At 46.8% G+C, this 16,766-nt stretch overlaps 1 protein-coding gene and 1 long non-coding RNA gene across 3 annotated transcripts in view; one reads left to right on the plus strand and one right to left on the minus strand.

Moving 5' to 3' along the window:
• The window catches only part of tmem132e (transmembrane protein 132E), a 188,510-nt gene that overhangs the window by 131,972 nt on the left and 39,772 nt on the right, over positions 1-16,766 (plus strand).
• LOC115252650 (uncharacterized) lies at positions 11,306-12,469 on the minus strand. 2 transcript variants are annotated; one of them, XR_003890977.1, is made up of 3 exons: positions 12,325-12,469; positions 11,633-11,796; positions 11,306-11,540 (listed from the first exon to the last, which is right to left on the minus strand). It is a non-coding gene; the product is annotated as an uncharacterized lncRNA (long non-coding RNA). The 2 variants fall into 2 exon arrangements; XR_003890976.1 differs by lacking the exon at positions 12,325-12,469 and adding an exon at positions 11,967-12,004.

A 16,766-nucleotide genomic window follows, 5' to 3' on the forward strand; every position in this document is an offset into this window, starting at 1 on the left:
GACTTCCAGAATCCAGGAATTATGTTAAACAGTTGTCCGAAGGCTGGAGAAGCTGGTCGGAGGTCTGAAAGCTGCTGTGAGCTCGTTTGGAGAAGCAGCGCAACATCTTTCTTCTGGCTTTGCTCTTTACTGTCTTATCCACAGTCAAATGGAAAGATCAATATCAATTCCAGCTCTCTTAGTTGAAATTGTGAGATGCGGGAAATCTACATTTCGTTTGAGCCGTAAGAGGTTTTTAAAAAAAAAAGTATTTTTAAAGGCTTCCTTTTGGAGCTCCCTCGGGTGGTTCATCGGCGTCTTTTTAAGAATGCCGGTTGGACGTTGTTGGCAGTCGATGGTGGAAAACTGACAGCAAAGGTTAGCGTTCGGGGCGGCCCGGGAGAGATCAGACATTCAGACGGTGTGCTGGACGGAACGAGACACTTTCAGACGACGGCTATGACAAATCCTCAAATTTACCCACTATTTTTGGGTGACACAGTTAAAATGTCTCCCTAATGCAGCCCAGTGAAGTGAGAAAAAGACAAAAGTCGGAGGAAAGAGTGTATCATCTCCTGTCACACTGAGCTTGTAATCACCCCCGCTTTCACCTCCCCTCGCCTGCCTCAAATACCCTCCGACCTGTTCCCATGTCAACCCCATCTTAATGTACTTCCCCGGGCCCCATTTAAATCACTGCGCTCCAGTTCTCTCTGGCCTCCACCCTTTTCTACTGCTCTTTGTCCTCCACTTGTTCGCTTGCTCTTCCTCGTCTGTCTCCTCACCCGGCCGCTCTAATTGCCTCCTTGCTTTGCCAAATGAGCCGACCGATTTCGCCTCCAGTTAAGAGGCAGAGGAGCGGCCGGCCTTTTCCGTCCCTCTGCCTCAGCTTGGGAAGCTAAATAAAGCGGAGGAGATGAACGAGAGGCCGTCCCCGCTGACGGCCATCGACTCTGACAGGCAGCACACAGTCATCCCAGAGTCCTGCGCGGGTCGAGTCCCCGGCACCCCCGCCTTGGTACTTTTGAACCCGTGTCCCTGTTGCTTTTGTGAATTGAGCCACGTGACGACTGTATCGCCGATACCTGGAGGATGGGGCGGGGGGTGACTTAAAGCTATTTCAGGTGATTTTAAGGACTAAAAGAAGCAAATTGAGAGGGCAGCTGGCCTGTGCGGTAAACAACCCTCTTCCCTTGTCATTTCCAAGAATCCAAACCCTGAAAGTATGATGGATTAAACTCCACACATCCCGCTGAAACAGGCTGCTTCTGCAGTGTTTCAGCCGCTTGTTACTGTGGCGACAGAAGGAGACGTTCACCTGAGTGCCAGTCTGCCGTCCATGAACAACCATCCTAACATTTCAGCACCAAATGCTGGCTGGCTGAGCCTCTGCTCATTTACTGTGCTGCCAAATAGTCACTTGGCTTCATGGACACTCCCTGAGGAATGACCAGTTGCCGCTATCTACTAAATTCCCCGGAACACTGAATTCTCCTCCATTTTAATGCAATAAGTTGTCACCGATTAGTTGGCTGTCTGTTGACCTGTTCCAATATCAACACGAGGTGTTTGCTGGACGCTCTGTTTAGGTTTAGCCACTAAGCAAAGATGCTCTTTGTCCCCACAAACATTGCTGGACACACTCCCAGTTGTCCCTGTGCAGAAAAACCCACATAGGTGGCCAAAATGGAGGCCTGGAATTGTTGCCGAAATGGTGCAGTTGTTAGCCGAAGTGGCCTGGAACCCTCTCTAATACAGCAGCTGCTCCCATGATATGTTTTCATTCTGTATTTTGTAATTTGCCTCCAATTTTGCCCCTTTTTGGAATAATTTTGTTGCCCATCAAGGCAACGCAATGAATCTGCTGCGATGTGTTTTGTCCAGTTTTCTAGGGTAGAATCTCGGGGGGTGTTTGGCTCCGAGGAAGAGCAGGGATGTTGTTTCACAGCCTACCTCTGATTGTTTGCGTGCCTTTTCAGACAATTTTTAACGACAAAATCGCTGCCTCGGGACATGCTTGGTCTAACCATTTGAACCAGAGCAAGAGTACTCAGCACTTACTGGTATGACTGGTAAAATATTAACTGAAATATTTGTTTCGACTGCATCTCTCTCCTGCCCGGTCAAGCTTCACGGTCCTCCAGAGTGTCTTCTGCAGGTATCTTGATGTTAGGACACTGAAAATAGCTTCAAACACATTAACAGACGCACCGCAACTAGTGGTGAGTTTTCTGTCTTTTAGAAAGATGGACTTGCATTTCATTGGCTGGGTCATGAATCATGAATGAGGCAGGAGCCCACCATAAGCAACGCTGCCATTTCGAAGGCACATTGGATTCTAAAGCCTGCCCTGTGGTTTTATTTAGGCAAATGCGACACAGAGGTAGAGGAAAATGTGCTACTTGTTAACCTGTGTGTTGATTGTTAGCGAAAACCTTCAGGCAGTTCCTGCAGGTACATCAACCGAGCGACGAATCCAAGAAAAGGCTTTGAATTTAAATCAAATTCCAAATTTGTGAGCCTGTGAATGCGCAGGTGAAGGAATGAGCGGGTATTTCTATTCTTACCTGTTTGAATGGGGTCAGGCTTCTTTGTTTCAGACATTCCAAAAAAAAAAAAAAGCTTTAGCGGAGCCACAGAGGAGAAGTTGCCTCGTGTTCCTGACTGTACAGCTTCTATTGAATTACATTTCTGTTACCATGGCTGACTGACAGCGAGCTGGAACATCTAAATTGAGTGGTGCTCAAAGCAGCGTCCATATGGAAGCAAATTGATGCACAGATGGCAGCAGGAAGAGACACCGCCTCGATGGCTGCATATAGCATTTTTGACATCAATAAATCAATGGCAACATTTAGCTTTTGTCTTTGTGTGTAATTATGGCGGCCAAATGCGTCTGTTGGGCTTGCATTTCACAGGAGGAGAAAGAGGGGATTGATTTGAGCTGCAGACAAATGCGGTGCCATTCTTTCATAACAAAACAGCCTTTTTGTGTTCGCGTCGCCGGAAGGTTAACAGTACGATAAAGCCAATGGAGATCCTGCTTCCGGCCATCCGACTGTAGGTTGAAGGCCTACAGTCAATAGTGAAAGTGCCACACTAACCATGAAACACAAAAGCATCTCCAGCTATTGGACACAGCTGCCATCTTCATCTTCATCACCCTCGACTCCAGTTTTTAATGCAGCTAAAGCTCATTTGCTCGCATTCTCATATTAACATTTGTTTATGCTTTTAGGGGGGTCGTACATGCATACAGCATCGTACATGGCTCCTCTTGATGCAATGAATAAAAAATTAAAAGAAAATAGGGGTTAGAATTGTACCTTGAGGGACACCATATTCAACTGAAACTGTCCCTTTAAAAAATTAAATACTTTGTGATAAAAGCATGTTTATAGTGTATAATATTGTAATTATTCATCTTTTAATCCACATCCCAGTGCGCTGACCCCCCAAAGGATGATTAAACCTTCACAGGGCAGGATTTAGTGTGTAAAACAGGCAGTTTAATGATGTATTTGTGCTAGTTGCATCATCACAGGTGGGTTTGTAGCCACAGGAGCTCCACCGGGCAAGTTCTTTTAATAAAGTCTTAAATAGTGAAGCCAAAGAGACAAAAACATTATGAGGGCAGAAGTAAAGGAAGTAAACAACTTAGGTTGCCCTTCAGCACAGCAATAAGACGCAGTAACACCTCAGATTGTTGCCTGAGAAAAGGACTTTTCTGGAGTCTCAATTTTAAAGAAATCTAACCCGCCTGAGTCTGTTGACCTGAGGGGTTGTGAGGCATCAGTCTCCTCCTCATCCTCACTGCATCCATGCATCTGGGTAATCCGATTCCTGTGCACAGAGAGGAAGACCAGCTGGGCATCAATGACAGCCCGTCAGCCTGGAGAAGCATCGTCTGCCTGTCTGAGGGGCGTTCCTGCAACCCTCCAGCAAGCTGCAAGACAAGTGGTTCAAATCATTGGGTCTTAAACACACCAGCTAATGTGGATCGTCCCTGAATGTCCGACCGCAGCAGCACCAGTATCGACTCCGTCATTACGTAATCAATTACGTTTGAGGACCGGTGTAACTGAGGAGTGGAGCGTTCTTCACGTCTGTCTGACCATGTGATGCGAGGACATGCAGACTCCTCATCAGACGCGCTGGAACCAGGTCTGGGTGAGGTTGGGTTAAAGGTGTGGAGAATGTTGGTTCAGCCAACATATAACGCGATGCAGGTTCAGCTCCAGATGGCTAATTGGCTGCTGCGGTTGCTCTGCGTGTTGTGCTGCTGTCCACTTAGTAACTCTGGGCTTTCAAGGCCAGCTATTTTCTTTCACGCAGCCTCCCCTCGGTCCGGCATCCCAATCACGCGGAGCAGCGTGGCAGAGATGCCAGCGAGGGGCTAAACGCTGTTTAGAGTCTCTCTGTTCTAAATAACATTTGCCTTCAGTCAGATGTTGCCTGGTTTGATGCGTTTGTCAGGAAGTGGCACGTCTGGTAATTCAGCGGAGGAATCAACTAATACCTTTCACAGCAAAAAAGAAAGCTAACACTTCTGCTCAAGGTCACACCTCAGATGGGTGCGATGGTGAATAATAAATTCTCCTTTTCAGGAGCCTGACAGCTTGTTTCAGGCTCAGGAACATCTGTGGAATCCTGATTGCGGCTCCACGCGTTTCTTCTGCCGGTGTAGAATCATGGGATGGAGGCGGCTGTGCTCAGGATTAGCAATGCAGCCTTCTTTGTGCAGTGACCAAAACGAAGGACATCCTGACCACGTGATGTGGCTGAATTCCTTGAAGCAATAAGGGTTTGGAGGGGAGAGATTTCCCCAGGGAGGAGGCCAGTGGTAACCCAGTGCTCAGGAGTAGATAAATCACAGATGAATTTGATGTCAGGGACACGGAAGAGGTTTGTTTCTCACTGAGGAGTCCAGACTAAGGTCCAGAATGGCACCAGCTCATTGGTATACATGTACAATTTCACTTGTTTAAGCTTCCATATGAAAGAAGTTTCTGCACCACAGCTCCCAGTTCCTGACTCTAGCAACAGGATAACCAGGCAAACATCTGAGCTGGAGAATGGTCGGTGGATCTTCACATCTGCTGCTTTAACTCACGACTCAACAATCAGACCTTGAAGAGGCTTTTGTAACAACCGAAGGCCCATGTGTGCAGACATTCTACCAGACAACAGGCCGGCGTGCTGCCAGACAGCTGGATGGGAGTTTGAATCCTGTTTATCACGTCTTTCAAATCCCAATACAGCATTGTGCCTCCTGTTTTTGTGGAAACCCCACGTGGAAATCCGTTAAGAACAAAAGTTCCCATCTGCGCTGCTGTTCGGAGGCTGCTGCGACTGTCGCCTCGCAGTCAAGCCGTCTCTCTCTACCCTGGGCAGGTTTTCGGCTACTTAAGTCTGCATATTCATGATCTGTCTTGAGGGATGTCTCTTCCTCTCCGTCTACCAATTTGATGTACACTTGGAGCTCAGGCAGGAATTGTGGCGCCTCGGGGAATCGCAGGTAGATTTGCATTTGAAAGGCTTGAATCTGCAAGGTAAGGATGTGTCGGATTGCTCAGAGCTTCTCTCGGGTGTATTGCTGTCATTTGTTGCGAGATAATTGACATCATTCAGGGCGTCGCTGCCAGTGCCGTGTCGGAGGAGTTGTGTTTGCCTCGGATTACCAACGCTGTTTTGAAAATCGATCATAGGAGGGGCAGGAGACAGCTGAATCAGAGATGGATGGGCTGGCGTGGCTCCGCATGCTGGGCCGCTTCTTCGTGCTCCTTTACCCCGTATGCAACATGACCCGTCCAGCGTATTGATCTTCTCACAGAGTGAGCTTTCTTTGAGATGCACTTCTTGAAAGAGTGCCATAGAGACAGCAGTGGCTGGACGGGCCCGGCCGGTTTATTGCTCCTCCTGTGTGCCAACAGTCGCATCAGGAAAGTTGGTTTAACATTCAGGAACAGATGTAGAACTTTTCAATGAAACGCCGATAATAGACGTAGACCAGCTACAGATATCCTGAGGACGTCTCTCAGGTATCTCAACCTTCTTTTTTTTCTTGTATTTGCAAAGAATTCCTGAGCTGAAAGGGTCTTTTTTTTCTTAACAAAGACGCGATGAACATTTCATCTTTTTCACATTAAACCTGCGTCCATGACACAAACTGCGTGTCCAGATAACCTCAATGACTGATAATAATCTTAACATTTGCCAACTCACAAAGCTACATAAACATAAAACTTTGCTGCTGAACATCCTTCAGGGCTGAATCTCCTGTCGTTTTCATCGAATCCCGCATCGTTGCGTTAGCGGCCGTCATTTCAACGCTCGTTTACAGTCGCAAATTATCGTTCGTGGCGATTCCTTTGATGTGAGCGTAACCTTGGGATCATTTGTGCGTTCTCATTCTTGGCTCATCTGGCTGAACTGGAAGCTGCGGGTCGCTCCTCTGTGGTTTCCATCATTTCAATGCTGAAGCATTATTACTCCAGCGCGTGCTTCCCCAGAGAGGGATGGCATTTCTTTGTACACCGGCGCCTGTGTGGGAGAGGATCCCCCGAGTGAGCTAGTTTTACTCAGCGCCGTCCAATTTGAAACAGAAATTCCTCTCGGGACGGAAAGCCGAGACCGTCAGAAGCCCTGACGCCACCTCCACAGAAAACATCTCGAAATTTAATCACCTACACCGGGCATCGTGAGGAGAGGCTCGGTTCTTGTGTCTTTTGCTCTGAAGAACAGCGTGGCTGCGATGGGAAACCAGGCGCTCCCCCGCTCACCTGCTGAACGCCGACAGTCATCCTGAACTTGTTCGGTTCCCCTCAGACCTCCCTCAGATATTATCGTAATTGCTTGAAAATGTCTGTGACAAGGTTGCAGCGAGGCCCCAGTTTTCCTCCCTTCTGCATCTGCGGGCAGGTCTGAGCTCCACTCGCCTTATCAAGTAAATTGGACAGTGTCCATTTCCCCCACTGCCTCCGCAGAAAGGTTCCGGCTCACCCGAGGGTCTTCGCTCACGGCTCTGGCTGATGGGAAAACTACTTAGAATAATTGTCCTCAGAGCGGATGTCTTCCCAGCGCCGACGCCCTGTTTGAGTCTGAGTAAGACAGGGGAAAAAGCTGTTTTGTGTGTGGGGATTAAGGGAGGCTTATTCTGCGATGACCTGAACGGCAGCTCGGCCCATCGAGAGACTCTTACGTGGAGAGGAGGGTTCCATTTGACGGCGCTGATTTCATCTGCGGTTGACTAGCATCGACCACTCCATTCATCCCACATTGAACGGATTGATTAGACACATCAGATACTGCGGTTTGAGTTCTCCTTTACACGGGGAGCTGTTTTTGTCCCACTCCCACTGCTCATTATGACCAGAAACCTGTAACTTTATATGGCGGCGTTATCATAGTATATAGATTTTTCTTGTTGTTCGTTTCAAACTCTGATGGTCTTCTCCCTGGCAGTTCTGTTGAGCCGTTCGCTGGTGTAATTTTGTTGTCCTCCAATGTTTGAAGCCTGTGTAATACCTGCTCTGCCCTGATGAAAGGAGGATAGGTGTTCAGAACTGTTACTGAGGAATTAATATGGATCCCCTCTCACAGAGTATTGATTTCTGCCATCAAAACCCTGCAAAAACCCGAACTTTTAAATGGATTTTACTTTTTTTCTGCCCTCTTGTTGTGGTCAGAATCTTAAAGTAAAAATAAAATAACCTCCCAGCTCCAACGCTGATGGATAGTGGAGGAATTTGTCCAGAATCCAAGTCCCGCCCCTACTGTGATGGACAGCTGCTCCAGCCAACTGGAAGCCTCAAGAAGAGGGGCAGTCAGAATTCCTCCACCATCCCATTTTCCCCTCCACTTCCTGTTGTTCCTTAAATGATAGATTTGTACATAATTACCTTACTGCAGCTACTTGTCGGTTTATCAGTGTTTGTGGGTGATTCATCACTGTGATGCGATTAAAATCAGCCTCTAAAGGTCTTTACGGTGCAGTTAAAACCACATCAGGACATCAATGAAAGTGGGTCAATTAGCTTAATTACCGCTGTTGTCGGTGTATTTCGCCCTGTGTTCGGTGTCACTTCAGGGAAGTGAAGCGCAGATTAATGCGCTTCACTTCCAGGAAACCTGGACACTGTGGACGGCGTCCCATCGCGACAGAGCAAGGCTGCGGCTGCAGTTTGCAGCAGGTGAATTTAGAGTTCATTCGGCTGCGTCTCGTCCTGCTCTCACCTGCATCTCTGGCTTATACCTGGTTGTCAAGGATGCTTTAAAAAGGTGCCTGCAGAATGAGGCAGTGCAGCTCTGCGGCTCAAATCACACAGCAGCAGCTCAGACTCGCCCGAGGGAGACTGGAGCAAATCTCTCAACCCTTTCAGGAGGAAGTCCTGCACGAGACTCACAAAAGCCCCGTTTCTGATCCGCTGCGGATACCAACGGGCCCCGTTGCACCGCTGTAATTGAGCTCAGCACGAAGCGGGAGAATCCAGTCCAAAGAGTCAAAACACGACTGAGATTTTAAGTCAAACTCACTGAGTCAAACTCACCCAAAACGTCAGAAGGAAAAGCTTCTCCTGGACGCTGGATTAGATTTGTCTCTTTAATGATGTCAGTGACCCGATTAGGAGTTATTTCAACAAAAAGACAGAGTTTGTGGGGACACACAGCCTCATCGTAAAGAGATGTTTCAAATATTTAAAACGCGGTGTTTTCGCACTCCAACATCTCATGATGAGCGTTAGATTTTTTTCCACGGAGCCGCCAGCGAACATCTGCAGCCGTGCGGGCTGCTCCGTCTGGCGGCGCCGCTCAGCTCTCGTGTTGACAATGACACCTCTCTTGTCCCAGGGCTACGATGACCACGACGCTTGCGTCTTTTCCGTCTTTTTTGCTGAGCAGCTCTGAGCCATGTTCTCGGGCATGAGGCTGTCATGGGAACCGAAGGACCACTGAGCTGTGACAACCGCTATCAGGCATCTGAAAGTGAGTCGGATCTACAGAGGATTCAGAGCTGCTACATACTAACAAATGAGGGATCCACTCAGAACCATTTGTCTGAGGTCTGTAGAACTCTTCCGTGAGCTGGGTCCCTGAGGTGATCACCAGGAACCATGTTGCCCACCATTATTTATTTATGATTATTCCATCTTTAAAGTTCTTTAATCATTCTAAATTATTATCTTGGTTTTTTTTTGCGTATTTGCTAACTGTAGTTAGATGTTCTGTCATCCAGAGTTCCATTTCTCTGACTAGACGGTGCACTCCAAATATATTGATCGTTACGTCTTTTGTTCTTTGGTTTTTGATGACTTTCGTTTCGTTGCCGTCAGGCAGAATCTGAGACGACTACACGAACGTTCCCAACATGCAAGATGTTTTTTCTTTTAAATCAAATTATTTGTGAGCTCCAATCAGAGGTTGACCCGTGGGTGGAACCTTTGATGGGACCATAAACCACCATAAAAGGTCCGACTGTCTCACATGGTTGTTATGAGCCTCTTTATTTCTGAGAGTGTGGACATGAAATTGTTTAGGTTGTGCCTGTCATTGATGCTAAGCCCCCATTAGAGCCGTATCTCTGCAGACGCTGTCGGCTGTCAGCCTCGTCACAGTGTCACTGCGCCGGAGCAATTACCGTGACAACCTTATTTTTGCATTTTCGATTGATCATCTCTGAGTTTTACAAAGCTCGGCTGAGCCACGCTGACGGGTTTTTTTCTTCCGAATAAATTAGAAATGAAAAAGGCATCAATCCATGATGCAGGCCAGACGCTGCCCTGATCAAAGTGCTTGGAGGGCCTGGAAGCCTTCCAGAATCAAGTCACATGACTGATTCTTTGTGTTATTCTGAGCTACAGCATCATTATCAAAACCCAAGTCCTGACCCTGACCTGAACCAGACAGTTTGTTGCTGCTTAAAGGCCAATAATGATCCACACAGAGGGCACAAGCAAACATGAGTGATGACTCTTTTAGATATGGCAGGAAAAGCCAAATTCAAAAGGTTTCCTTCGTGATGGCGGCCATTTTGAGCCTGATGTTCAGAAGCTGGAGGCCCTCATACCCGCATGTTGTTTACGCCGCTTCTTCTAAATGACTGCTGAGGTCATTTAGGCAGTTCAACAGAGTCCCCAAAACACTTTAAAGGAGCCTCTATACCACGACGGGCTGAGATATCGCGCACGGTCGGGTATGTAATCAAATCACATGTCACTGGACACGTGAAAGCCCGACGTTCTCAGCAGGCTGAGGACAAATAAAAATCAGCACTTACTCTGAATAATGCATACCTCGTGGAATTGAACGTGTTGTGTCTGTAGTCGCGCGCAAGTGACAGCGTTGTCTAAAAAGTGCCCCCTCGGAGGGGCTAATGGAGCCTCCGCCTGCAGATGAGTGCGGAAAACAAGAACAAGACGGCCAAATTTAGCTGTTGGCTTGTTCGCTAGTGCAAAAGGGAGTGCAGCAAAAGCCTCCGAGATGTCGGAGTGCTGACATTTCACTTGTTTATTTACCTTCCCGCCTTCATCTGCGCACCACCAAAGCAACACGTCTGACTCCATCTATTGAGTTTTCAGCTCAGCGACGCCGCGAGTGCACTGCTGATCGAATGTCAGCTGCTCCTGAACGCACCAAATCCCAGTTCCATCGAGGAGCTGGTACAAAAGAGATGCGCTGCGGCTTTACTTCCTGTCTTCGCTTCTCACCAATGGGGAGGATGATGGAGGAAAGCGCCACGACCCAACCAACATTTCCCCGGCGCACACGATGCGGTCTGACCTTTCATGGCGAAAAGAGGGGAAGGGTTTTTAATTAGCAACTGATATTCACCCCAAGGGGAAGGGCATTTTTAATGACTCTGGTATTAGCTCTCATATACGAGCATTTTACCAAAATTAATAGGCCAAACTGACAAAAAGTACTTTCTCTGATCCCAAAATATCTGACATTTTGCAGCCTGAAGACACATCTGTCTTCACTGTTAATCCATGAGTGAACTTTACTGTCCTCTTTAGCTTATTTCTTGTGATAATTGTGGTTGATTTATAACTTGGGTCAAATCTTTGTTGTTATTTCTGAGCGTTGGTTGAGTCTGGGAGTTTGGATGGAGCCTTGACCAGGGGGTGGCCTTGATCCCACTGACCCCTTTGATTTTTAGAGCGAACCCACATCCTTCAAAGCTCAAGTGGATAAACATGCTCGAGTCTGGAACCCTTTTTCTTGTAAAAGCCCTTCTGGAAAAAGGGTTGAAACTCATTTCCCATTAAAAATAAGTAGCAACTAACCCAGCAACAGGTAAAACCTCCAATCGAGACCTTTGGTGTTTTTTTGTGGACTTTAATGTCAATAAATGTGCAGATTAAGACACGAGGAAACCTTTGAAGTGGAACCAGCACGTAGGAGGACACTTCAGGTTTGACCTGCTACATCAGAGGATCCTGCCTCTGGGATCTTCTCAAGATCGGATGACATGATGTCATCGCGGTCGGCGTCTGTAGGCTCAGATCCCTGCTCCACGGCGCTCCGGTTACAGCAGTTATCCTGGTCTCATCATCGCAGCTCTGAAAATACAGGCGTTCACTTGAGATATTTCAAGTCGTCTGTGCGGCCAAAGGGCTGCGTGGTACGATTTTGGGAAGGCCTCAAATCTCACATTATTGCTTTGGTTCCTCCTATTTTCCTAACCGATTTCACACCAGTCTATATTTACTCAACCTCGATGGATAAGATGATCCATCGGCATTTCTGTTACAGATGTCTCCAGATGTCTCCAGCGTGGGTGTTGCATGCTTTACCGGGATGTCGGCAGGAGCGTCTCTGCAGTTCAAAGAAGCAGACAGGGAATGTTTGATAAAGCAGCCGCTGGGTAAAAAAAAAACTCCCAGGATGCATTTTGTTTTTAAATGATTTGCAGAAAACGACCGCGGCACGCTAACGTGTTCCGAGCGTATTCACCTGCAGCCATAAAGCAGCTGTTGAGCACTTACTTAAAGTCAGCAGGGGAGGCGACCATTTAATGGCTTGTGGCGTGTGTGTGTGTGTGGGGGGGGGTCGATTTGAGCCGACAGTATCAGGTGAAAGTTGGGAGACGTGCCAACAAATGTCGGACGGTCTGCGCGGTTGCGTTTTTTAAAGGCCAACTTGTGCATTTGCGCCCAGTTTCCACAGACCGATGACTTATTTAAAGGGTATAAGCACTACCTCAGAGCACTCTGAGATGTTGATAAATGTTGGATGAAGCTTCGGATCGTCACAAACACATCAAACGTTAAGATTTAAAGAGCCCCCCCCCCCCACACACACACACACACACACGCACGCACACAGTGTTGTAGCGTGGCTTACAGTGATCACGGAGTGCCGTAAGCAGGAACAAAGTGCTGCTGATGATGCTTGAAAACCGGGGATTCTCCACCGGATCTGTGGAACGTCAGCGGGCAGAAACGTGTTTTTATCCCCGTGTGATTGTGTGACTGATGGTCACATGTAATAATTATAACGTTGCAATTCTGGGCCAGCAGAAATCTTCAGACACGGACTTCCCCAGCATCTATTCACCCTCTGCTGTTAGCACCTGTAAATGCTGTCGTGGAAACCTCTGAGCCCGCTAACTGGTGACGGCAAACTTCGTGCACGCCAAAGTGCTCGAGATGACTGATGAGATTGCTGCTCATGATCCGAGCCTGCGTCTGTGTTTGTCACCCGAGACCTGCTGTCTGTGGCGAGGACGCCATCAAAGCAGGCGGGATGATGGCGAGTAGTTATTGACTTTTTTCCTTCTCCTTCATCCTGAAACACGGGCCGGTGAATCTTTACGGTATTTCCGTGATGTTAAAAGCGCTTCGATGTTCCTGAGGGATCATCCGATTGTCCATCTGCTCCTTTTGTGCACCTGTCACTTCTAATGAACGCACAGCGCCACACACTTTAGGGGGCGGGGCTATATGCCTAAAATCCTATTGGTGGACTCCTTATTGTAGCTCTCTATGCCTGAGCCATCACGCATGCCAATGCAGTAAAATGATGTGTCTTTGTCTCCATGGAAACAATTTTTAATTCAATTTGAGTGTTGGCTGGGCAGGATGTGCACAGGCAGATGCCTCCCGCTACTGTTCAGGCTATTTTAAAAGGGCATATTTGTAGATTTTTCCCATTTATGAATTTGTTTTCAACACAGTCAGAAGGAAGTTTCAGGCGTTTTATCCCGTATGCAATCAAAACGCCCCCTTTCTGCTCCCCGTGTAAACTCACACCTCTGAACACATCATAACAGCGTCTGTACTCATCCCTCCTGGCCCTTCCCGGCTCTCCAGGCCTTCACGTTGGCCGCGCTGCTGTCACTCTAAAAATATTTGTTCTTCTCACTCTCATTATGTGAAAAGTTCCACTTTTGTGGTTGTTCTGCCCATGGGCACCTTTTGTTCCAACGCGTTCAATAAATACTATTTAAACGTCCTGAGAGCCGCAGTTTGATTTCATCTTGGTTTGCATATCTTATTTATCACCAGCAGCCTTTTAGATTAGATTGCAACATGAGGCTTGTGGCGAGCCGACATGACTCCTGGAGGCGAGCGTCGTAAATGGGTCATGAACAGGGGAGAAGTGACCTCGCCAGGTCGGGAAAAGACGAGGAAGACGAGCCACCATCACAGCTGAGATCATACGCGGCACGATGATGATGAGGAGGAGGATGAAGAAATAGGTTATATAAATACATACGAGTGTGTGGATGTGCATTCTGATGGATGCGTTACACACATGCCCTAATATGGTCACAGGCCATATTAGGGTTAAAAGTCTGACCTTCCGTCATGATTTTATTGTAAAGACAATATCTCTGACACCCAGTTAATATTTGCATTAGGAAAGAGATAAATTATTGATTTTTCATAGGTCAGAGGTCGTTGCGAGCTTGTATTTTACATGTATTAAGCACACACCAATAAAGAAAACCTCATAAAATCATAAAAGTATTAATTTACTTCTATTCTATTCAAAACAGTTCACTTTTTTCTCACGTCTGCACTTTAGCCTAAAACGCCAACATTTGCAAATAAACAATCCCACAGATCTGACGGGTTCAGACTCAAACAGCCGTTGCCATGGCGTTGGGTTCCCCGTATGGAGTGGGTAAATATTGTCTCAGCTGAGGTGGCTCACGCTGCTTCGCCACTCAGAAAAACATACCACACCAAAGAAATTGGATGCGTGTTGCTGCTACTTCCTTCCTGCTGCACCATATTCCATTTGCGCTCTATCATTATTCTGTAACAACACAGTTCAGGAGGGATTCGTGTGGCATTCCCACAGAAGAACTCCTGCCCCCTTGCTTTGCCACAAAATGAGGTTACAAACAGATCCATTTGATTAAAGCGGCTGCTTCTGTCACTGGCTGGTTGTTTTCAGCGGTAAATGCTAACGTGAGTAATGCTAATGCTAATCAAGGTTGCGTCTTCGCCACAAAACGGTTCCGCTCGACGCTAATGTGTAATTATCCCCTTCAGAAGAGCATTCACGAATCAAAAAGCAACTGGGTCACCTCATTTAGTGAACCGTCTGAGGGCATTCTCCTTTCCGACACACATCAAAGGCAACGCGCTCAGATTTCTTAAACGTTACGTATTTCTGTTTGATCTCCTGTTGACGTCAGCTCAATCAGAACATTTCCATTTTTCTCTAATGTAAATTTTGATGAAAGGAGACGTGAACAGCTGCAATATTGTGACAGAAACATAATAGGAAGCGACACTAATTTCCACGGCTGGAATATGAGCATCACATTGATAACGACAGCAGTAGAAGGTTGATTTTCAGCAGTTTTATATGTATTTTTCTTTTGATTTAATCACAAATTCATATGACCCCAACCTCATCTGTTTATGTTATAAATCTGTGTGCTTATTTATTTGTTTCAGATTTTTCAATTATAATCCTACTTCTAATTGATGTGATGTACAACACAGTCTCATCTGCATCTAATCTAATTCAGGTGCAGAGCAATGGTAGCGTTTCCTGCCTGTAGGTCTTAATGTTGACCTACCGTATGTCTGACTTGGCTGTTTATACCCTGATAACATTCTCCCACAATCCTAGTAAAAAACGTGCACATGCTAGCAGCAGCTCTCCCCGGAATGCCGTGGCTAATTAGATTTGCACTCACTCACTGAATCCCGGAATCCTCTGACACTTGTGAGCTCCATCCATCTTTGGTTAGCTTGGTAAACAAGCCATTTCTCCTCTAATGGAAGCGTTAGCCGCCAGATGTCTGTGTAGCGCTGCAGAGCTAACGCTCCCTGATGATACCAGGCGGAAAAACATTCCTATGTGTAATTTTGGGAAGTTAATGACCTGTTTTACATTTAAAGGACTCGTTGAAACAATTTAGTGCGTGCAGTAGGTTCAACCGCTGAAAGAATGAAATTCAATAGACTTAACTGGAGGGCGAGTGATAAGCTAATGGTTTTAATTAGCTTGCATCATTACCATTAATCCTATGTTAAATATTATCAGCAGCAAAGCGATGGATAGCGGTGATTATGCTGAAATGCAGATTCTTCTCTGAGCCCTGGCGCTCCCTCTGGGAGAAGAAGAGACGGCTCCTGCCGAAGCTGCTTTTGCAAATCACAAACGAGTTGTCGGCGCGCTGAGCAGCAGGTTAGCGTGGAAAAAGGAAGTACCTCAACCCTGGATGTCGGGAATTTTTTTTATCCGTCAAAGAAACGGATGGAGCGGCGTGGAGGATGCTCCAGGGGCCTCCGGTATTTCAGCCGGATGTAAATGAGACTCTTGGGAGTAAAGTGTGATGATTCGGTTTGCGCTTTCTGTGAGTTTGTCCAGCTGCTGTCGACACTCGTCTCATCGGAGAGGAGGAAAACAACGGCAGCGTTTTCCTGTAAACAAGGCAAAAAAAAAAAACACGGGAATCTCCGGAGTTTTAGACGCCGAAATGGCTGCTGTCAGCGTTCTCTGCCGCCTGCGACACATTCCTGGTGTATTTGAATTGAGAAATTAAAAGTGCGAGTGTCTGCAAACGTGGCTAAATAAGTCTCACCTGAAGGCAGAAGCCAAATATGTAAATAATTCATGCCAGGCTGAAAATGAGCCCGCCGGATCAATAAACTCTGTCTGCTCTGGATGAGCCGTTTGTTCCCATCATGCATCACTGCAGGAGCGGGTGTGTCCAATTACAATACCTGGAAAAGAGAGAGAGAGAGACAGAGAGAGAGAGACAGAGCGAGAGAGACAGAGAGAGAGAGAGACAGAGAAAGAGAGAGACAGAGAGAGAGAGAGACAGAGAAAGAGAGAGACAGAGAGAGAGAGAGAGAGAGAGAGAGTGCCGGGTTAACGCAGACATCAACACCGAGAGATGAACGCAGCCCCTCTTCATGATGCTGAATGAACTTTGTTATATGCCCCTTTATACGCCGGGAAAATGTCAGACATAAAAATGTTCAACCTTTAACATTTTTTTAACATTTTATTCGATAAATATTTAAGTAAATGTTACAGCGCAATTGTCCAGGACAAGAGAGGTAACATAAAAGCTTTAAAAAGACATTAAAGTTATCTCAGGCCCCATAAATCGAACACAGTAAAAACCATAAAAGCTGCAGTTGCAAACATCTTTCTTTCAAATTAAGGTCGCACCCCAATGAACGATTTCAGTCCTCCCCCTCTCCATCTCTCCATCTCTCCGTCTCTCCGTCCCTCCGCCTCTCAGCGTTGACCTAAAAGGGTTCATTTATCTGAAAATTCAGATGATTTTTTCTCCTCCCTCGGCAGCTGAA

This window comes from Takifugu rubripes, chromosome 15 (assembly GCF_901000725.2).
Source record: "Takifugu rubripes chromosome 15, fTakRub1.2, whole genome shotgun sequence".
Classification (NCBI taxonomy): Eukaryota; Metazoa; Chordata; class Actinopteri; order Tetraodontiformes; family Tetraodontidae; genus Takifugu; species Takifugu rubripes.